The 23,883-nt window shown below is 47.0% G+C and overlaps 2 protein-coding genes across 6 annotated transcripts in view; one reads left to right on the top strand and one right to left on the bottom strand.

Annotated features, from left to right (window-relative positions):
• The window catches only part of RAPH1 (Ras association (RalGDS/AF-6) and pleckstrin homology domains 1), an 83,154-nt gene extending 80,449 nt beyond the window's left edge, over positions 1–2,705 (bottom strand). For 3 of the 5 annotated variants that reach the window (XM_082224755.1, XM_082224754.1, XM_082224753.1), the window contains exon 1: positions 2,321–2,705. The gene's annotated coding sequence lies outside the window, so the exon portion shown is untranslated. The remainder of the gene's footprint in view (positions 1–2,320) is intronic. The other 2 variants (XM_082224756.1, XM_082224757.1) reach the window with 2 other exon arrangements.
• The window catches only part of CYP20A1 (cytochrome P450 family 20 subfamily A member 1), a 343,026-nt gene that overhangs the window by 226,433 nt on the left and 92,710 nt on the right, over positions 1–23,883 (top strand). The gene's annotated exons all lie outside the window — the stretch shown is intronic.

The raw sequence follows: 23,883 nt of genomic DNA on the forward strand, positions 1-23,883 counted from the left end.
TAAAAGGCAGGACCCTTGTAAAATATCTGCTTCTGGAACACTTCAAAAGACCAAAGACAACCTCTTCTTGTGTCATTGATACCTGCTACTCATCCATTATTTCTTTCACATCTCTGCAGCCTTATTTTTTTTCTTGTTGTATATGTTTTCTTGGAACATGTATATATTCCCCACTACAATTCTTCTGTCTCCTTTACAGATTATCCCTTTCCACCTTTCAGTGCCACATTGTCCTTCCCAGAATTCACATGACTTCTGGGCTCTAAACTACATTTTTTTTATAAACCACCCAGAAGACTTTGGTTGATGGGAAATCTAGAAATCTATTGAGTGAACTTTCAGATACATCAGATGCATCACACTAAACTTGCCTTTGTTAACAACTGTGTGGGGTCTGGGGGGTTTGTTTGTTTTTACAATCAAGCAGTATAGAATTTTTATGAAATAATGAAAATAAAAGATAGATTTTTTACAACTGCTGGTATTATGCGGATCTGTAACAGTGCTAGTTCAAGCAGGCACTTTCATTACCATTTCTGCCTTATCTTAAGTTTTGCTCCTTTTTGCACAAGAGGCCAGTATACATTATTGCAAAAACGGCAATTACTGGGAACAAACATGATCAAACAGTTCTCTACATCAAAAAACATTTCTCCTACTTCATCCTTCCCATTTCACCAATAATCCTCACCATCCACTAGAAACCTCTCCTCATCCTAATGGTAGCCACCAGCTGTGCCGGCAGGATTCTTCAACACCATGCCAACCCCACTATTCTCTGTACAGCTATGCGAACACATTCTGAAAGGAAACATTTATTTCACGCCAATCCATGCTTGCAACCCCTTTGCCCTCAAGTTCTTAATTTGCGAGGCTTTCGCAAGAATTATTCCACACGGATTTGCATATCCTTGCAAGAGAGGCGCTATGTTGGTCTGCCAGCTCCACAGGGCGGAGTCCCCCCCCCCCCCGCTGGCACTGCCTGAATGCCTCAGTCCTGAGCAAACCCTTCCTCTGACAACCTCTAAGTCCGTTCTGAAAGCTCGGCTAAGTGCTATTGCTTTCCAATTTTTACGTTCAAATCTCTGCCTATTTGACAGCAATCCTTGGGAATGCCGCTGGGAGAGATTTCAGATTTGGGGGGGGGGCAGGGGAGAGGGGAGCTAACCAGAGTACTAGACCAACCCCTCTCTCTCCAGCGCACAGCCTGCGCTTAACAGATTCCAGAAGGAAGGAGGGGTGTAAGGGTGGAGGCTGGATCCACAAGCAGTTGGGTATAGCAACAGACAGAGAAGGGATGTACTGTAATGCTGTTTTCTGCTGCAAGCCCATCCCTCCTCTCTCGCATGCAGGCTGGAGGAAAAGGGGACTGGCTCGCTGGGTTGCTTGCTCCGTGGAGACCTTTCCTGCATGCAGAAATGCGCTGTACATAAATATACCCAAGTCGTGCACCCCCCCCCATAATAATTCAGAAAAGACCCTGCTGCACCCATTCTCCCAATGAAAACACACACACACATACATAGATAGATATGAATATATAGCTATATAGATGTGGGTATAGATATAGATATGGATATATAGCTATACAGATGTGGATATAGTGGATATAGATATGGATATATAGTTATATAGATGTGGATAGTGGATATAGATATGGATATACAGCTATATAGATGTGGATATATAGCTATATAGAAATATAGATGTGGCTACAGATATATAGATATAGATATATAGATATAGATATGGATATAGATGCAGATATATAGGTATACATTTGGATATAGATGCAGACACAGATATATAGATCTATAGATGTGGATATAGATATAAGTTCATCGGGGGGTTGGGTGGGGTGAGGCAGGGTGGGGTACGTTTCGAAACATGAATCCCTCTCCCAACACTTACTTAGCTTTTTGGGGTGGGGGGTGGGGGAAAGAAGACATTCATACCTCTAACCGCCCCCTCCCCACGCTGCGACCCGCAAGCAGGGACAATAAAAAACGGGAGACCCTCCCCAGCGAGGAGAGGAAAAGCGCCTGGCGAAAAGGGGCGGCGGGGGGAGGGAGGGAGGGAAAGCGGGCGGCAAAGGCCGAAGTACTGGTGGGGGGTCTCTCTCCGACCCCACCCCACCGCACCCCCCTTACTCACATCCCACCCCGGGGTAAGGCTCCGCCGCCTCTGCTCCTGGGGGAGGAGGCGGCGGAAGAAGAAGAGAAGCCCCCCCCCACTTTCCCTCACACCCACAACGCCGGGTTTGGGGAGGAGGTTTCGGGGGGAAGGTGTGGCGGGGAGGGAAGGGAAGCGGGGCTCTCACCGTGGCGGCGGCTGTTGCTCCTGCTGGACACCCGGCGGCTGCTCCTCCTCCTCCTTTTCCCTCAGCGCCCTGGCTGGGCTTGGCTGCCTCCTCCGCCCGCCCGCCCGCCCGCGGAAACCCCTCAAGCCAAGGCTGACGAGATTCCTTCCTTCCTTCCTCCGACGCCTCACAATCTTCCTCTCTGAGAAAGCCGCAGCAGCCACACCGCGAGCAGCTCCGCGCAGCCGGCCGGGCTCCCTCCTCCTCCTCCTCCGCCCCGCTTCTCCTCCTTCTCCTCCACCTTCTCCTTCTTCTCCCCTCAGTCAGCTCACTTCCGGCGCGCAGGCCTCGCCGCGCCTCCCCGCCTTTCTCCTCCTCCGGCGGCGGCGGCGGCTGCGGGGGAGCGGCAAGGAGATGCCTCTCGCCCGGCTCCGCTCCGACTGGGCCTCCCGCGCGAGGAGGAGGAGGAGGAGGAGGGAACTAGCCTCGCCCTCCTCGCGCCCCTCCCGCCAATCCGCGGAACGAGAGCTCCTCTGAGCATGCGAAGAGTTCCCCCCCCCCGCCCCTAGGAGCCAAACTCCGGGGTCCCTCCGGCCCCGCCTCCAAACAAATATTCGGCGGAGCCCCCCGCAAAACAACAGTTGATGGGCCTTGCCATTCAAATGGCATCATGCGATGGGTTATGTGGGAAGGGGCTTACCTACTGCCCCCTCCATAAAATAAGAAGAAGAAGAAGAAGAATTTTTTTTAATTTACAGTATATCCGGCCCTCCCCAGCTGAAGCCGGGCTCAGGGCAGCTAACAACAATAAAATAATATAACATTCTAAAATCATTTCATTATAAAATTAATTCAAATCAAATTGATGGCAACCATTGGGCTAGAGTTCTGTGAAGATTGCCAAAGCAGGGAGTCAGGCTGTGCCTTGGCCAAATAATAATAATAATAATAATAATAATAATTTATACCCTGGTTTCCAGAATATGTGCAGATGATGAAAGGTCTGGAAACCAAACTTTATGAGGAATAAAAAATTTAAAAAATTGTCCAGTAGCACCTTAGAGACCCAACTAAGTTTGTTCTGGGTATAAGCTTATGTGTGCATGCTCACTTCTTCAGATGCCAAATTATAAGGAAGAGTTGAGGAAGTTTGGTATCTTTAACTTGGATAATAATAATAATAATAATATTTATACCCTGTCAATCTAGCTGGGTTTCCCCAGTCACTCTGGGCAGCTTACAGCACATAAAAAATGGAAAAATGTTAGACGTTAAAAATTTCCCGATACGGGGTTGCCTTCAGATGTCTTCTAAAAGTTAGATAGTCTTGACCATGGGTAGGCAAACTAAAGACTGGGGGCCAGATCCGGCCCAATCGCCTTCTAAATCCGGCCCACGGATGGTCCGGGAATCTGTGTGTTTTTACATGAGTAGAATGTGTCCTTTTCTTTAAAATGCATCTCTGGGTTATTTGTGGGGCATAGGAATTTGTTCATTTTTAAATTTCAAAATATAGTCCGGCCACCACAAGGTCTGAGGGACAGTGGGCCGATGCCCTACTGGAAAAGTTTGCTGACCCTTGGTTGTGATGTCTGATGGAATATTTTATTTAAATTGGTCATCAGTTTCAGTCGGGACTTAAGCGAGGTTCTGGTCATGGAGTCGTTGGCTTGGAAAGGACCACGAGGGTCTCCTGGTCCGACACTCCCCCCCCCAAGAAAGGAATCCATCTGCCCAATGTGGGGCTCTGACTCACAACCCTGAAATTTAAGATCCTGCGCCTCGTGTTTGCCGGCTGAGCTGAGGTTCTTTGCCAAGGCATGAAGAACCCTTTGCACAAATATAAAATGGGTTACCGGTAGGCCAAGGCAGTAATTGTTTGTAATGTGGCTCCCTGTGCGAGGCCAGAATTTGGTGCCCCCCAAGGAATCTTCTGGGACGCGGATGGCGCTGTGGGTTAAACCACAGAGCCTAGGACTTGCCGATCAGAAGGTCGGTGGTTCGAATCCCCGCAACGGGGTAAGCTCCTGTTGCTCAGTCCTAGCTCCTGCCCACCTAGCAGTTCGAAAGCACGTCAAAGTGCAAGTAGATAAATAGGTACCGCTCCAGCAGGAAGGTAAACGGCGTTTTTGTGCGCTGCTCTGGTTCGCCAGAAGCAGCTTAGTCATGCTGGCCACATGACCCGGAAGCTGTACGCCGGCTCCCTCGGCCAATAAAACGAGATGAGCGCCGCAGCCCCAGAGTCGGTCACGACTGGACCTAATGGTCAGGGGTCCCTTTACCTTTTAAGGAATCTTCTCCATTACAGATCTTCTCAATGTTGTACCCACCCTCTCCCCTTGGCACCCTGTCATGGGGGACCTCCTGCAACACCCTAAATATGTTGCTTCAGTCCTTTTCAGCATATGTGGTGGTCTTGTAGTAAGGTTAAAGCTTACTGGGAAATGGTATACAGTAATACCTCTGCCAACGTCCGCTTCGTCTAGCATCCGCTTCGGCGAACGTACGCAGCAAACCCATAAGTACCAGAACGGGTTACTTCTGGGTTTGCTGCTCACGCATGCACAGAAGTGTTAAATCGCGCTTCGCGCATGCACAGAAACACGAACCGCTCTGCAAAACAAGGTACAGTGGTACCTCAGGTTAAGTACTTAATTCGTTCTGGAGGTCTGTTCTTAACCTGAAACTGTTCTTAACCTAAGGTACCACTTTAGCTAATGGGGCCTCCTGCTGCCGCAGTGCCGCCAGAGCACGATTTCTGTTCTCATCTTGAAGCAAAGTTCTTTACCCGAGGTACTATTTCTGGGTTAATGGAGTCTGTAACCTGAAGCGTTTGTAACCTGAAGCATATGTAACCCGAGGTACCACTGTACAACTGTACTGTATAATGAATTGAAAAAGATGTTTAAAATAACGTTTGTAAAACAACAACAACCCAGAACCCAGAACAACAACCCAGAACTCTTTTGGCAATTATAGGGACAGAACTACCCAAACTGATTTGTTCATCCACTTTAAATATATACCCTTATAAAACTGCAGGTTATTACAATAATCCTGCCAATGTTCTTATCTGTTTACAGTTTGTAAATATTCCATAAACCATTTCCGTTCTTTTATAAACAGTTTGCTATCTTGATTTCTTATTTTTCCAGTAAGTTTTGCCATTTCTGCATATTCTGTAAGTTTTTGTATCCATTCTTCTTTTGTTGGGAACTTCTTCTTTCCATTTTTGGGCAAGTAACATTCTTGCCGCTGTGGTCGCATACATAAATAAATTTCTATACAGTTTGGGTAGTTCTGTCCCTATAATTCCCCAAATTCTCTGTTTTGCTAATACAGAGTTAACTCCAGCTTGCTCAGTGTGATTTGCTGCTGGCTTGCTCCTTTCAGAAGTAGGGCTGATGACTTTAGCCTCTTGGACCTGCTACTGTTCTTAGGAGAGGGGTGTTTTTAGATGGTACTTAAAAATGTGAATATCTGGCATTGCTGTTTTAGCAGGTCCCCTGTACTTCTGTCTGAAAATCCTAACTTGATAGAGCACCTCTGATTACGTTGGTAGTATTAATATTGTTTAATTTTTATGTCAACCTGGTGTGTGGCAGCTGTGGGGGGGGGGAGTGATTTACAATTTAGGATCATTAGGGATTGAATTAAAATTGCCAATATCACAATGTCATTACACAAACCCATGGAATGCTGTGTACCGTTCCGGGTGCCACATCTTAAAAAAAAAAGCATATTTTTAATAGCTGCAAGAGGTTCAGAAAATGGCAACCAAAATGATCAAGGGGTTGGAGCAGCTCCCCTATGAGGAAAGATTAGAACATTTAAAAATGCCGAGAATGCGAGGAAGCAGGGACCTGATAACAGAGATTATACACGATAGGAAGAAAGAGGGATATGGAGAAAGAGAGAAGCTTTTCTGCTCCTTCATAACACGAGAACCTGGGGCCATCCAATGAAACGGAATGTTAGAAGGTTCGGGAGAGACAAAAGGAGGTACTTTGTTGCAACATGCACAATTAAGCAATTAATGTTTTGTGGTGTTTTTTACGTTTTTATATGTTCTGGAAGCCACCCAGAATGGCTGGGGAAAGCCAGCAAGATGGGTGGGGTATAAATAATAATAAAATTATTATTATTATTATTATTATTATTATTATTATTATTATTATTAAACTGTGGTCTTGGCTCCCAAATGATTTAAGTGACAGCCATCAATCCTGGGAATCACAAGTGTCCTGCTTGTGCAGTTCACCTAGGCATCTGGTTAGCCACTGTGAGAACAGGATTCTGGACTCGATAAGCTTTTCTTTGTTCTGATCCAGCAGGCTATAGAGCAGCTATAGTAGGATCTGGGAGTAAACCAGAAGCCAGGGTAAGGATTTAAGGAGGGGCACCGTGGTCGGAGCGATGAGGAGAGATGTGAATAATTTTAGCAGCAGAGTGTTGGATGGACTTAAGTGGATAACAGTGAGATAACAGTAGACCAGAGGAAAGGAGATTGCAACAAAGTGAGAGATTAAAATTCTGCCCGTTCCTGTGCTCATGTAGGAGAGGCATATGAAGTACTACATTTCATTCTGAATTCACTAACCCAGATACTAACTACCTCCCAGTTCTTTTTGGTGTGTGATTTGAATCAATAAATAGCGTTAGAAGACACATGGCAGCAATTTGCATCTTTACCTGCCTTGGCCATAATAAGAAAACGACATTGGCATCGTTCTTTCAGGCATTCAAAGAACTTCAGGTGCATTAAATGTGTCTAGAATTGTGGTCGTCGTGAGTTCAGGCAGAGGCAACATTAAAGCCAGGGACTTCCTGGTCCTCAGCACAGTGTCTAAGCCACTGCACTAAACCACACTATAGGCATTACGGCGTTTATCACGTGTTAATAGGCAATGCATTTGTTTTAAATTAACTTTGGGCATGCAGCGTCACCGGCCAGCTCAGGCTCAGTCATAAATGAAAAGGAAATAGAGACACTTCCTGAAGCAGGCGGGGGAGAAGGGGCAATGAGAGTCCTCTAGCAGCTGTGACCCACTTGCTAGAGTGGCATGAAACAGCCCTGCCTACCGTTCCAGCCTGCTCAATGGACAGTGCCAAATCAGGGGACACACCCATGGACAACTGCGGGCAAGCTGGCCAAGTGAGACATGAGAGGGCAACACCCGGGGAGCACTGCCCAGGCGAGAATAAACACCCTCCAGGCAAGAAATGAAAATGTAGACCGAGACACACCTAGCAGCAGCTGGTGTCATGACCGACTCAGTGTACAGCTGGCTAGATAATGAAAACAAACATGCTGTTGGTGATTGTAAAATAAATTTAAAAAACCCAGCATTTATAAAGCACTTTTTAATATGTGCAAGTTGCTCCATGTATCATCTCAGCATTCTTAATATCAGCCCTGTGGAGCATGTTCAGGTTCATTGCTAGGTTATTGATGGGGCATCAGCTATAGCTAATGATCAATAAATAGTATCACCATGGAGGCATCTGGAAGGTAGGTAATGATTTCCTCATGCTCGCTCTGAAGCATGCTGCAGCTGCTATAGCCACTTCCCAGCAAGCCATGTACAAGCATTGACTAAGAACATGTCTCTAAGGCGCAGTGGGGTGGGGTTGCAGGGTACAAAAGGGTTACCTGATTTACGATAAAAATCACATCGATAGGCTCTCGCCTCCTTTCCTAGCAACGGAATGATTACTGTTGGTAAAGGACGTGATGAGGAAGGTGCTATGAGATGGAGACACTGAGAATCAGGATGTCATTCTATAGAATAGGGTGGTGCATTTGATGTGATACGATACGATACAATATCTTTATTGTCATTGTCCCATACAGAACAATGGAATTGAAATTGAAAAATCTACATAGGACATTCAAAACCCAACAAGCCTGCTATCCCAGCTTGGTTAGCCCCCTAAAAACTCTGATACCCCATTTTTAAATACAATATACTCCCATATAGACTCCTTACAATGCGTTTAAAACCAAAATCTGTCTGTCTGATATGCCAGATTTGGAAACTGCTGCTCATATTATAGACATGAGAAGGCATCCATATTTAGTGGTGTTCCCTCTTGGTTGGAGCATAGGGTGTGCATAAGTGAACATTTGTTTGTTCTCTCTCTCCATTTATTCACATTGTGACAGATCTTCTTGATAAAACAACCAAGGTATTGACCAGTAAGGGTGATGGGAGCTTATAGGACTGGGCTGCTTCACATTTGTTTGAAACATCCTCTAGAATCCTTGCTTTCCTGGTCATATAGAGGGATTTGTATTTATTTACTTTAAAATCCGAATAAAAACACTGTCAGGGCTATAATGATTTCAGATCACTGAGACAAGCTTCCTGGGGGCGAGGGGGCTCAGTCATAGGCTCTTCTATACTATTGCAATATGTCCTTTGATATAATTAAAGCCCCTTCCAAGATGACTGCGATAACTCTGCAGCAGAACTAGGCTTAAGGGAAAGCAAAGTGTGTTTATCAGAACCTCCAGATTGTTCAGCCTAAATCAGTCTGGCACAACTTCCAAGCCAAACACAGCCTGTCCTTAATGTATTGTGTCATGTCCTAGTCAGTGCTTACCAACCGCTGTTGTTAAACTCCCCGTCAGGCAAGGTTTCCACCCCCCTGTGCCTCTGGTGGACTACTGTACATAATTGTTTGGATTAGAAGGTCACAGGGTGCTGTGCAGTCTTGGGCAAAGTGAAACACGGAAGATTCACAACTAGGTGTGTCTGCAAATATTTCAGTTCAATATCTGCCTCTGTACTTTCTCTTTTGGGCATGCTGCTAGAGTTAACTGTCCAGGTGGAAAAATTTCTATTCCCTGCCAATTTTCAACATAACAGCTAGAGCAGTGGAAATGGTCGACTGTTAGGTTTTTGTTATGGTTTATTTCCATGACGCCTCTCACCCCAAAAGGCTCTCAGCGGATGTGCAAAATTCAAACAATACCAAAACAAAAAATGGCAAATTGGGGCAGGGCAAATCTCCACTGAGCCACTGTCAAATCTTGGGCCGCCATTTCTTGCCGCCACTTAGCCCACGGGTTTGTTGTGTGGATAAAACTGAGGATAAAATATATGCCTCACTACCTCCAAAGCGGGTGGCGCTGTGGGTTAAACCACAGAGCCTAGGACGTGCCGATCAGAAGGTTGGCGGTTTGAATCCCCGCGACGGGGTGAGCACCCGTTGCTCGGTCCCTGCTCCTGCCAACCTAGCAGTTTGAAAGCACGTCAAAGTGCAAGTAGATAAATAGCTACCACTTCGGCAGGAAGGTAAACGGTGTTTCCATGCACTGCTCTGGTTCGCCAGAAGTGGCTTAGTCATGCTGGCCACATGACCTGGAAGCTGTAGCCAGTAAAGCGAGATGAGCGCCGGAACCCCAGAGTCAGCCACGACTGGACCTAATGGTCAGGGGTCTCTTTACCTTTACCTACCTCCAAAATAGGCACAGGTCCGTCAGCGGGCAAGGTCATGCTCACGGTCTTTTGGAACCAGCGTGGAGCACTGATGATGGATTTCCTGGCAAAGGGTACCACAATTACTGGGACATACTGCACTAAACTGCTTCTGAAATTGCGGAAGGACATCAAAACCGAGAGGTGTGGTATGCTGACCAAAGGTGTCCGCCTCCTGCAGCATAACGCCCTGGTTCACAACTCGCATATTGCTCAGACGGAAACATGGTCCTGTAGCTAGGAAATCCTTCCTCATTTCCCCTTATTCTCCTGACCTCGCACCATCGGACTTCCACCTCTTTCCAACCATGAAGTTGTTTTTGAAGGGCAAGCTTTTTCCAGACGATGAAATGCTGATTTCTGAGGTAGTCATGGCTTCTGACGCAACCTGCCAACTTCTACAGATGAGGTCTCCACAGCTGTGTAAAGCTATGGGAGAAGTGTTTGACTCTTGCTGGTAGCTATGTAGAGAAGGACTGTGCTGTGATATTAAAAATCAGAAATTAATTGAAAGTATCAGAATAGGCCTAGGATTAAATTAAGAGTTAATTAAATAAATAAGATTTGGAACCGAAAGGAAAGTTAAGAAATTGTATTTTGATTGGAATACTGTGTTTTAAAAGAACTGCTACATTTTAATTACAAGGAAATTCAGATGGGAGGGCTCAGAGGAAGCCCAAAATATGTTTATGAGGTTAGAAGTTTAAATAATCAATTAATTTGTGTTGTTTAGGTGTTTAGGTTGTTTGGGTATTTCGGTACCTTGTTTTTATTTTCTTTTTTTGTGATCTTGTCTTTTTTCTTTTCTTTTTTCTCTGTTTTTCTTTTGTTGTGATATGTGTTATATCTGTAAGAAACTTAATAAAAATATACATTTTTTTAAAAAAAGGACTGTGCCCAGTTTCGTTTGTCTCAGTCCACGGGAAGTACGTCAGGGGAAATCTTTAATGAACCTCCCTCGTATCTGATGTGAATAGATCAGAATAGACATATGGGTCAGCAACCCCTGGGTCAGATGCAAGCCCCTAAGTGGTGTCTTCTGCCCTCACTGACTGCCAACCCCACAGCAAAAAAGAGACTTGGTAACAGGGCATTTGGAAGGGAGGGGCAGAGTATCTCCTTGTGCCCCTTCCCCGGACATCAAAGTGGCTTTTCGGGAAAGCGTGTTTTCCTTTACGGAGAGCGTGTGTTGCGGTGGGGGCCACCAGGACACTCCAAAGTTGGGGGCGGGCTAATTGAGCGTTGGCCACTGATGCGATTGGGGCTTCCCTTGTTGTTGGGAAGAAGTTAATGTTGGCATTTGTTGACTGACAGCCAGAAATGCTAAAACTCCTTGCACGAGGCTAGGGGTTCCTCTTTTCGCCCCTGCATCGGATTGCCCCCCCCATATTTAGGGTTGTTCACTTTGCCCTTGCTATGCCTGTCATGGGGTTGTCTGCTCTTGGGGCAGGGGCCCAGTAGGAATTTTGTCCATCTGGCTGATTGGCTGGGGCCATTTGGTTTTTGCCTACTGCGTAGCAAATCGTCACAACTTGTAAGGTTGTGGTTAGGCATTGGTTTATGGTTTGGTTGGTTGAGGGGCATGGATTGGCTGTGCCTGCCCCTCTAATGCTGCTGCTGCAAGGGATTCCGTTAAAGGAATCAGGGGCTAACTATTGCTTGTCCACTCTGCCAAGGGGACTCGGGCCATAGCAATGAGCTCCTGGTTGCATTTGGGGTGAGGGCAGATTCCCTGCTCCGTCGCTACCCCCAAGTGTATTCCCCTTTTCTGACTTTCGCATCGTGCGGAATGTCAGTCTGTCCCCCACGGTGGGGGCAGATAGTCGCAACCAATGCCTAAGCAACCACTCACATGTTTGTATTTTAATAAAGTTGTGGCCAAAATTATGCCAAAAACCTTAAACAAAAAATTGGGTGTGGTGTGTGAGTTATTGGGGTGGCCCTGGGGACCTCGACACGCAAAGTAACTGCTGACCAAGATGACAGAGCACCGGGTTAAACATACATGCAAGCCCCACAATGTAATAGCAGTGTTTTGTTCCCCAAAGCATTCCGGAAGCTTGCCAACATTTGTTTGATAAGGCTGATCTGGAAATTATCTAACTAGGTTTGTGTCCTTTCTCTGGTGGTGTAGTGGTTAAGAGCAGTAGTCTTGTAATCTGGTGAACCGGGTTCGCGTCTCCGCTCCTCCACATGCAGCTGCTGGGTGACCTTGGGCCAGTCACGCTTCTCTGAAGTCTCTCAGCCCCACTCACCTCACAGAGTGTTTGTTGTGGGGGAAGAAGGGAAAGGAGAATGTTAGCCGCTTTGAGACTCCTTCGGGTAGTGATAAAGCGGGATATCAAATCCAAACTCTTCTTCTTCTTCTTCTTCACCACCACATAGAGAGGCAAGACTTTTTTTACATTGCAATCCTATGCACGCCTGTTCAACTTAATCCCCCTTGTACTCATCAGGGCTTCCTCCTAGGCAAGTAAGTACAGTGGTACCTCGGGTTACAGTACCTCGGGTTAGGAATTTTGCTTCAGGATGGGAACAGAAATTGTGCTCCGGTGGCGCGGCGGCAACAGGAGGCCCCATTAGCTAAAGTGGTGCCTCAGGTTAAGAACAGTTTCAGGTTAAGAACGGACCTCCGGAATGAATTAAGTACTTAACCCAAGGTACCACTGTACAACATTTCAGTCTCATTTACCCTGCCAAAAAAAAATGTGTGTGAATCTGTCTGGCAATGCGCATCTGATGCATGCTTTTTTAAAAAAGCAGAGCATCCCATATTGCACAAGAAACATCTGGAGCTGCTCTAGGATGTACCATGCAATGTATAAAAACTGCAGAAACAAGTGTGGGAATTTTCAAACAGCTTAAGGCTGTTGATATTAAAGTTTATAAGCTGAATTAGGTTGCTTTGACCCAAAGGCAGCTATGTGATTAGCTCCTTTTAAAGCAGAATTAAATCTCCCTTCCCCTCCCAGAGGGCCCTTTTTCAGCCTACCCTTTTTATTTGTTTCTTTTTTATTTGTTTCTTTTACAAATCTCAATATCTGAGTTTGATAAAGGCAGCTTGTCTTCAACTGCTGGTTTACATTTGGCCAAAGTCACCACCACTCGCTCCTGTGGCTGCTTCCATCACAGGCTACCTTTGCCAAAACTGAAATATTACGTCTTATTATTTCTTGTCGAGAGCACCTGACATAAATCAGATGAATGCTTGGCCCTGGAACCAATGACCTCACTTTGAAAAGTTGTTTGTTTGTTTGTTTGTTTAAACTCACTGGGCTAGGAAACAGAATTACAGAAACTGCTCTTTAGCGCTCAAATGGGACAAATGGCACTTGGGTTTCCCCCCGGATTGATGTTTGCTCCAATTTAGCACCAAAGAGCGGATTTTCCAGAAAGCTGGACGAGCCCTTCTTTTTCGCTGTTGGTTTATTAAAATGCGTTTTGGTTGCTGGAACATTTGCATTTGAACACTTTGCAATATTTGAAAACTTTATAACAATTTGCGTCTTCTCTCCACCCCACCCTGTAATTAAAAAATGTGACCCAGTGCTATGAACTATTGTGCCAGTAAATAATAATGTAGAATTGGGCACAAAGACTTTGTGCTGTCACACAAGCTCTAGGAGCGGGCAATGCAAGCTCACCCACAAAGTTGCTCTGGGCTGCATTGGCCCTGTTGAATGCGCTGAGATAGTTGTGCCAGTTCTCCGCAAGTGCTGGCACACATATCTGTTATGTGAAGCACAGAGATGAGCAGAGGAAGGCGAAAGCAGAGGGCAATGAAGAGGTGGCCTGAACGTTATCCCCAAGCCCCTTAGAACCAGGCAATCCTGTTTGCCAGCAGCCTTGAATGGTGACAGTTGTACGGAAAGCCCACAGGCAAACTGGGCAGGCAAACAGCTGTAGGACTAATTGTGTCTGTAAGATGGCAACACAAAACTGAGGAATTGTGTATTTGTACAGTGGTACCTTGGTTCTCAAACACCTTGGTACTCAAACACCTTGGTTCCTAAACGCCGAAAACCCGGAAGTAAGTGTTCTGGTTTTCGATTTTTTTTCGGAAGCCAAACATCCGATGTGGCTGTCGGCTATTGTTTTCGGGGTGCCTGCACCAATCAGAAGCTGTGCCTTGGTTTTCAAACATTTCGGAAGACAAACGGATTTCCAGAACAGATTAAGTTTGCCGCTTTTGTTTTTGCTATTTATTTTGCGCTTTCGTTTTTGAGGCTTTTTCGGTTAATTTGGTTTTGTGACTGTATGGAACCCAGTTCAGCTACTGATTGATTGATTGATTGATTGATTGATTGACTGACTGATTGATTGATTGACTGATTGATTGTGTGACTGTGGAAGTGGATAAAAGGCCCCCATCCAAACAATGACCATCATCAGTGCAGGTAAGAAATATTTTAAAATTTTTTTATCATCCACAATGCTGTCTTATTTATTTTATAGTACAGTATATTGATTATCGCTTTCATTTTATGGATCAATGGTCTCCTTAGATAGTAAAATTCATGTCATATTGCTGTTTTAGGGGTTGTTTTTAAAAGTCTGGAACGGCTTAATCTGTTCTGCATTACTTTCTATGGTAAAGCGTGCCTTGGTTTTGGAACGCTTTGGTTTTGAAACAGACTTCCGGAATGTATTAAGTTTGAGAACCAAGGTAGCAGCTAGAGGAACACATGATAAGGAGAGTTCACTCCTTCCACTTTGCAATGTTTTGCAACTGCTCAAGGACCGAAGTTATGCCGACAAACTCCCCACCCCAGGGCCAATCAAAATTTACTCCAAAACGCACGTTGTGCTGCATTGAAAATAAACTAATGCACATTGTTTCTTTACAGTAGAAGCAATAAGGGATAAATGATTGAAGCACTCTAAGCCATGGGTAGGCAAGCTAAGGCCCGGGGGCCACATCTGATCACCTTCTAAATCCGGCCCACGGGCAGTCCAGGAATCAGCATGTTTTTACATGAGTAGAATGTGTCCTTTTATTTAAAATGCATCTCTGGCTTATTTGTGGGGCATAGGAATTCGTTCATTATTTTCCCCCAAAATATAGTCTGCCCCCCCCCAAGGTCGGAGGGGCAGTGGACCGGCCCCTGCTGAAAAAGTCTGCTGATCCCTGCTCTAAGCGTACATATCCATTGCCTTCCAGAGCCAGCGTGGTGTGGTGGTTAAGAGTGGTAGATTAGTAATCTGGTGAACTGGGTTCGATTCCCCGCTCCTCCACATGCAGCTGCTGGGTGAGCTTGGGCTAGTCACACTTCTCTGAAGTCTCTCAGTGTGTTGGTCCCATGGGTTGATCGTGAGGCGAGGTCTGAGTCCAGTCCGAGGTTGAGGGTGCGGTATAGAGGCAGTCTGTTAAAGCTGAAGCTGGGTCCAAGGCAGGGAGTCGGGTGAGGGCAGGAGCTCCAGCAGAAGAGCAGGACAGGGTGCAGGCAGGAACAGGCTATCAACAATGTTGCTCCCGCAACTTGGGACTGGGGCTGGCCGGCTTTTATCTGCCCCGAGGCATAGGGCGGCCCCAGTCCACAGGTGACTCACCTCTCCTGGCCTGGAGGTGAGCACTCCTCCTGCAGGAACTTAGTTCCCTCCGCCTCTCTGCCCTGAGCCTCTGCAGCTCAGAAGAGGCTGGAGGGTTATGGGACCCAGAGGTAACCTTAGCCTCCTCTGACGGGGCTGAGAGTGGAGCACCTGTAGGCAATGGGTCCTCCATCACCTCAGGAGCCAGAGCAGACTCAGTTGGTCCCTGCACCTGAGGATCCAGCACAGGTGATGACCCTTCAGGCTCAAGCCCCAGCCCCGGCTCAGCTGGTTCTGGAGGCAGGGACTCCTGTGCAGGCTGGGATTCCTCAGGTTCAGCCTCCGAGTCCGAATCCCAGGCCACCATACTCAGCCCCACTCACCTCACAGAGTGTTTGTTGTGGGGGAGGAAGGGAAAGGAGAATGTTAGCCGCTTTGAGACTTCTTTGGGTAGTGATAAAGTGGGATATCAAATCCAAATTCTTCTTCCAGGACATCTTCAGGAGAGGAAAAGGCTAAGGAGTAAACCCTGCACAAATCTGGAGTGGAATCCCCATGAGAGTTGGATGGCTCCTTGTACGCCTCCTTCCGGCAACTCCTGCAGCCAAGCTGCTGCCCAGTGTATTGCTCTGCTTTCCTTTGGACCACATCGATAAGGCCAAGAGTGGCGTCTTGTCATCTGGGCAGCCCAGGACAGTGGCGTAGCGTGGGTTCTCAGCACCCGGGGCAAGGCAAGTAATTTGCACCCCCTAACCCGTGGATTTTAGCACTCGAGTCTCTTCCGCACCCCTCCCAGATGTTGCGCCAGGTGCGGCAGGCCCCCCTGCACCCCCCACGCTACGCCACTGCTCCCACCACAAGTCTTCAGGACAGCCATCCAAAGGCTGGCGCGGGGAGAAGGTCTCTCCGCCCCACCGCCAGGCTTCAGAGCAGCCTTCCGAAGGCTGGCGCGGGGAGAAGGTCTCTCTGCCCCACCGCCAGGCTTCGGAGCAGCCATCCGAAGGCTGGCGCGGGGAGAAGGTCTCTCCGCCCCACCGCCAGGCTTCAGAGCATCCTTCCGAAGGCTGGCGGCGGGAGGAGGTCTCTCCGCCCCACCGCCAGGCTTCGGAGCAGCCTTCCGAAGGCTGGCGGCGGGAGGAGGTCTCTCCGCCCCACCCCAGCCTTTGGAGGAGGTCTGAGGACAGTGGGGTTCCTGCTTCCTCGAGGAGGGCCGGCCAAACGCGCCCCCCAAATGTTGCGCCCGGTGCGGCTGGCACCCCTGGCGCCCTCCACGCTACGCCACTGGCCCAGGAACTCCATGCACACTGCCCAAGCTTGCACTCCAGCGAGGTCACTTTGGTCCTGCTAACAGAGCAAAACACACACGAGGCAGCAGTTGCGAATTACCGGTCTCTGTACAGTGATACCTCTGGTTACATACGCTTCAGATTACACACTCCACTAAGCCAGAAATAGTGCTTCAGGTTAAGAACTTTGCTTCAGGATAAGAACAGAAATTGGGCTCCGGCAGTGCGGCAGCAGCGGGAGGCCCCATTAGCTAAAGTGGTGCTTCAGGTTAAGAACAGTTTCAGGTTAACTACGGACCTCCGGAAGAATTAAGTACTTAACCCGAGGTACCACTGTAGATTAGAATGTTGTTTATTACATTGTTTATTAAAGAAGCCAAGAAGGAATGGCTTGTGTTATCGTTCAGCTTTTAGCCTTATTTTCCAACGAAGCAGCATTGCATCACTGCAGAAATTTCTCTCCTCCCCAGATCCTTCTCTCTGTCTTGTCTTTGTTGACATGAAGAGCTGGCAGCAACTGAAGCTGGAGTGTTAGATAAGACAGAGTGATACCCAAGTGGTAAGAACTTTTGATCCTTAAATGATCCAAGGTTCAGTGATTGGATCTTTCTTTCATGCAGTCAATCAAAGAGGAAACGAGGTTATCCCGGAGACCAGACCGATTGATAAATTTAGAATATATAATATATATATATATTCTTGGGAATGTTTTTCAATATAAATTTGATTCCCCCCTTCCACCCAAAACAATGGCTACTTATTTATTTTGTTTATTTGATAATTTCTGTCCCATCTTTCTAATCCATTACCTGGGTAATTTGCAACTTTTACAACAGCTAAAATCACAACTTCAGAATAAAACCATGGTTGTCGAACGCCCTGGAACTTGGATGTTTTGGCTCCCGAACACCCCAAACACGGAAGTGATTGTTCTGGTTTGTGAACATTCTTTTGGAACCTGAACGTCCGACGGGGCTTCCATGGCTTTTGATTGGCTGCAGAAGCTTCCTGTAGCCAATCAGAAGCTAGGATTTGGTTCTCGAACGTTTTGGAAGTCAAACGGACTTCCAGAATGGATTCCGTTCGACTTCCAAGGTACGATTGTATAGAAACAGGCATGGGAGATAAAAACAACATTCACTACTTGAAAAAAAAAGCCTGTTCGGAATATAAAAGTCTTCACCAGCTGATGGAAGACAGCAAAGGAAGGCTCCATCAAGTCTCATGGAGGAAGGTGTTCCTCAACTTGGATGCAGCTACCGAGAAGCTCCTTTCTCTTGTCCCAATCATTCATGCTTCCGCCGTAGGCAGGAAACAGAGGAGCTCTTCATAAGATTCTGATTAGGTATGTAGTTTCTTCCATGTGACCAAGGCGTAGATTCAGTGACCTTCAGGTTCCTCCTAGTATTATTGCTGTTCAATGAAGACAAATTACCCACGAGAGATTTGTGCAAGAGCTTCTACTCATGTTATGCAGTGCAGCCCTAAGGATGTTAAGCTGGAATTAAATCCCACTGATTTTGCAGAGTTTACTCCCAGGTAAGTGAGAGTTAAACCACAGAGCCTAGGACTTGCCGATCAGAAGGTCGGCGGTTCAAATCCCTGCGACGGGGTGAGCTCCTGTTGCCCAGTCCCTGCTCCTGCCAACCTAGCAGTTCGAAAGCACATCAAAGTGCAAGTAGATCAATAGGTACCGCTCTGGCGGGAAGGTAAACGGCATTTCCGTGCACTGCTCTGGTTCGCCAGAAGAGGCTTAGTCATGCTGGCCACATGACCCGGAAGCTGTACACCGGCTCCCTTGGCCAGTAAAGCAAGATGAGTGCCGCAACCCCAGAGTTGGCCACGACTGGACCTAATGGTCAGGGGTCCCTTTACCTTTACCTAAGTGAGTCCCACTTCCCAAGGAATGATCAGGAATGCACTAGGCTCCTGTTGATTCATTTGCAACTGCTTCTTTGTTGTTGTTGTTTAGTCGTTTAGTCGTGTCCGACTCTTCGTGACCCCATGAACCAGAGCACGCCAGGCACTCCTATGTTCCACTACCTCCCGCAATTTGGTCAGACTCATGTTTGTAGCTTCGAGAACACTGTCCAACCATCTCGTCCTCTGTCGTCCCCTTCTCCTTGTGCCCTCCATCTTTCCCAGCATCAGGGTCTTTTCCAGGGAGTCTTCTCTTCTCATGAGGTGGCCAAAGTATTGGAGCCTCAGCTTCAGGATCTGTCCTTCCAGTGAGCACTCAGGGCTGATTTCCTTCAGAATGGAGAGGTTTGATCTTCTTGCAGTCCATGGGACTCTCAAGAGTCTCCTCCAGCACCATAATTCAAAAGCATCAATTCTTCGGCGAGCAGCCTTCTTTATGGTCCAGCTCTCACTTCCATACATCACTACTGGGAAAACCATGGCTTTTACTATACGGACCTTTGTTGGCAAGGTGATGTCTCTGCTTTTAATGATCCTGTCTAGGTTTGCCATCGCCTTTCTCCCAAGAAGCAGGCGTCTTTTAATTCTGTGACTGCTGTCACCATCTGCACTGATCATGGAGCCCAAGAAAGTAAAATCTCTCACTGCCTCCATTTCTTCCCCTTCTATTTGCCAGGAGGTGATGGGCCCAGTGGCCATGATCTTAGTTTTTTTGATGTTGAGCTTCAGACCATATTTTGCGCTCTTCTCTTTCACCCTCATTAAAAGGTTCTTTAATTCCTCCTCACTTTCTGCCATCAAGGTTGTGTCATCTGCATATCTGAGGTTGTTGATATTTCTTCCGGCGATCTTAATTCCGGCTTGGGATTCATCCAGCCCAGCCTTTCACATGATGAATTCTGCATATAAGTTAAATAAGCAGGGAGACAATATACAGCCTTGCCGTACTCCTTTCCCAATTTTGAACCAATCCATGAAGGGGAACTGCTTCTTTACCTCCCCACATATGATGTCCGGTGTAGGGCAGCTGAGTGTGGTTCGGGGAAAATGCCCGTTCCTGTGAAGACTCGGAGTGATGGTTGTGATTCTGGAGTCACCTTGAAATGGTCAGGAATTGAGCTCTAAAGCTCTGAGCTCCTGCTACCCCCTCACCTTCACAGGTTAAATATGGAAGCTCTTCTGATCAGCAAAATCAGTTGCAATTAAGTTCTCCCTGATTCATTTCATCAGTCCATCTTGAAGGAACGCAGCAATCATCATGCTGTGATACCATAGTAGCCACACCCTGGTCTTATCTGCGTAAGCTTTTCTCCATAAGTGGTGGCTGAGGAGTACTTCATACATTGTATATGCACGAGTTTATTCTTGAGGTAGATGGTCTGGGTCATACAGATCGTACATAGGGACATGACGATAGACATCCATTTGCCAGTCCTTTGTGTGTGAAAGAGGTGGGCCTTCTCTTTCATCGCACAGAAGCCCGTCCTCCTCGTGAATGCCAGTTGTCTCAGGCCATGCAAATTTATCTCGCAGGCCTTCACAGGCAATCAGCTTATGCTGTCCTGATTGTCCCCTGTATTGTTTTAATCTAAATCACACAGCTGCAAATGTTATCTTTGGCCTCATAGCTATCTAATCCCGATTTAGCTGTGCTGAACTGTTTGCTCGATGACTTTCTAGGGCGGTGGGATTCTGCAAATGGAAAACGTACTTTTCCCAAGCAGGTATTTCTCTTCTCTGCTTGAGAAATAACTTTTATTTGTGAGATGAAAGACGACAGATAACCAGCGTCCGCTGTCACTGCAGCATCTATTTGAGGGCTGTTCCTCTTCCAGGAAGTCTCCACAGTGAATCTGTCATATCTTCCTAGGTCCTTGTCACTTCAAAGCAGAAGCTCTTAATCTCATCGGCTGAATCATGTTCTATTTAATCTCTTTGCCCATGCAGATATTCAGCTCTACCATTCTGTTGCACCCTACTTTCCAACCTCTTTATTTCTGAAGAGTTAAATGTTTTCCTGCTAATCTTGAGCCGTGTTTAACAATTTGCATCCTGGTCATGAAGATGTCATCAATATGCGTGATGCATTAACATAACATAAAAAGTAAGTTCACCGAAAAGAGAAAACGAGGTCTCTGCCTCAACCTTTAGAAGACATCTGAAGGCAGCCCCGTATAGCGAAGTTGTTTAATGTTTTATTGTGTTTTTATATATGTTGGAAGACGCCCAGAGTGGCTGGGGCAACGAGGTCAAATGGGTGGGAAATAAATAGTAAAATTACGATCATGATTATCATTATTATTGAATAGGGCGTCCCTATAGGAGAAATAGGGACGCGGGTGGCGCTGTGGGTTAAACCACAGAGCCTAGGACTTGCCGATCAGAAGGTCGGTGGTTCGAATCCCCGCGACGGGGTGAGCTCCCGTTGCTCAGTCCCAGCTCCTGCCAACCTAGCAGTTCAAAAGCACACCAGTGCAAGTAGATCAATAGGTACCGCTCCAGTGGGAAGTTAAATGGTGTTTCCAGGCACTGCTCTGGTTTGCCAGAAGTGGCTTAGTAATGCTGGCCACATGACCCGGAAGCTGTACACCGGCTCCCTCGGCCAGTAAAGCGAGATGAGCGCCGCAACCCCAGAGTCGGCCACGACTGGACCTAATGGTCAGGGGTCCCTTTACCTTCATAGGAGAAATGTTGGAGAGTATGCGAAAGGGATTCACTTTTGAAAGCAAGCAAAGTTGTTTCTTTTCAAGGACTCAGGGATGATGAAGTTCCAGATGTCCTGCAAAAATACCCGATTTCGTATCCTTTAGAAATCAGTTTTATTTACTGAAAGTGTTCGAAAACAGGAAATGTTTTCTGTGGCTGGCATTAATCATTCTTACCACATAGACTCCGGCTAGTTAGGGAGGGGAAAATGTTATCCTACAGCTTCCAAAACGCAGAAGGCAGCATTAGGGATCCTTTTTTTTTTTTTTGCATTTATTCATTTCTTTATATATAAAAATGTCTCAAAACAACTTCGACGAGAAAACAAAACATAGCAACAAAATTCCTAAAGTGCCCCATCTAATGATACCATGAAAAGGACAAATCCCACCCAGCCCCACTAAAAGGGGTGCCCTGCAGGTGCTGCTGTTTTTTAAAAAAAGTTTTTTATTTATACAACAAGGAAAAAAACACACACACAAATACCAAATTACACACAAATTACAAAAATAACCATAGACACATACCGTATTTTTCGCCCTATAGGACGCACTTTCCCCCCTCCAAAAATGAAGGGAAAATCTGGGTGCGTCCTATGGGGCGAATGCAGGCTTTCGCTGAAGCCTGGAGAGCGAGGGGGGTCGGTGCGCACCGACCCCTCTCGCTCTCCAGGCTTCAGGAAGCTCTGCACAACCCTCGGGAGACCGGCTCCGAGGGTTGCGCAGAGCTGCCTGCCGTCCCGGGATCAGCGCAGCTCTGCGCGGCCACCGGGAGCCGGGGGCGAAGCCCTCCCCGCTCCAGATGGCCGCGCAAAGCTGCCTGCCGTCCCGGGACTGCAGGCAGGTCTGCGCCGCCATCCGGAGCGGGGCGCTAAGTCCCGCCCCGCTCAGGATGGCAGCGCAGAGCTGCCTGCCGTCCCGGGACTGGTGCACTTCTCCCCATCGCCAGCCCCACAAGCTCGGGGGACAGCGGGGAGGCAGAGCGTGCCTTCCCACTGTTCCCCGACCTGGTTCTTCCAGCCCCGCACCTGGGGGGGAAATAATTTTTTTTTTATTTCCCCCCCAAAAAACTAGGTGCGTCCTATGGGCCGGAGCGTCCTATGGGGCGCAAAATACGGTAATTTTCTTAGCAAACAATAAAACATCGATTGGTCTTAACACTAAAGACCCAACTTCCTGTCTATTCCATATTTCAAATTCATATTACTTTTTGCCAGTACACGCTTTTATCATAATTAAACTTATTCTCAATAAATCTAATTTCTTATATCTACCTTGCAAGTATTACTGAAGTTCCTCGAATGCTGCAACAGAATTTAAACTACTATATTTATTTTTCAGATAATCTTTGAAAACCCCATTTTGAAACAAATTCCTGTTTTGATTTATTCTTTATTTCTTCTGATAAACCATCTAATTCGGCATATTCTGTCAGCTTTTGGATCCAATCTTGTATAGAGGGGATTTCATTACTCTTTAGGGATCTTGTGTGCCTTTTTTCTCCCTGTCTGATGAGGCCCGAGTCCAACTCTGTTGTGCAACAGGCAACAGCTTATTGTGCAACTATATGAAAATAGAACAGAAAACACAAGGAAAAGGGACTCAATTCAATCAGAGTAATAGTGCTCTTACTGCTACTAAGGAATTTTGGCTGAGGGTCAAACTACTTGTTGGTTTAAAAGAGTTTTTAATTTGTTTAAACACACTTAGACTGCACACATTTCATTATTTTTTTAAAAAGCAGTTCTAGGAACCCCCAGAGCTAGACCAAGACATTTTGGCACCAGAGATGAACCACTAAATGGTGTCCCCCTCTTCGTCAGGGAATAAAGGATGGGTAAAGATCTACATTGGGACCCGGGTGGCGCTGTGGGTTAAACCACAGAGCCTAGGACTTGCCGATCAGAAAGTCAGCGGTTCAAATCCCCGCAACGGGGTGAGCTCCCGTTGCTCGGTCCCTGCTCCTGCCCACCTACCAGTTCAAAAGCACGTCAAAGTGCAAGTAGATAATAGGTACCGCTCCGGCAGGAAGGTAAACAGCGTTACTGTGCGCTGCTCTGGTTCGCCAGAGGCGGCTTAGTCATGCTGGCCACATGACCCGGAAGCTGTATGCCGGCTCCCTTGGCCAATAAAGCGAGATGAGCGCTGCAACCCCTGGTCACGACTGGATCTAATGGTCAGGGGTCCCTTTACCTTTACTTTACCCGCAGGTAAGGGGTATAGGATTGCAGTCCTATCCACACTCTCCAGGGTGTTTTTCAAGCAATCAGAGACTGTGCCTGCATGCCTGCCTTTGCTCCTCCCACTTCATGCCTCTCCTGGTTCTGGGAGACCAGAGGGGAGGAGAGCCTGTCACAGAAGGAGTCGGAGACCCCTGTGACTCCTCACCAGCCTGACTCATCACATCCGCCCTCCTCCCACTGCCCTGTTTCAGCTTCTGCCTCTGATTCCGAACTTCTTTCTGCCACAGATTCTCCCAGCTCACTAAGCCCTGTAACTTCTTCAACTTCCAATCCCTCCTCTTCCCGGTCTTCTCTCTCTGACTACTCATCATTCCCCCCCCCGGGCTCTGAATCTTCTTCCCTTGATGACTCCCCAGCTGGTTCCTCTGCGTCCCACCACTCCGTGACACATGACTTCCAATGCCCTTTTTCAGAACT

Source organism: Podarcis vaucheri (genome assembly GCF_965113315.1).
Source record: "Podarcis vaucheri genome assembly, chromosome: 1".
Classification (NCBI taxonomy): domain Eukaryota; kingdom Metazoa; phylum Chordata; class Lepidosauria; order Squamata; family Lacertidae; genus Podarcis; species Podarcis vaucheri.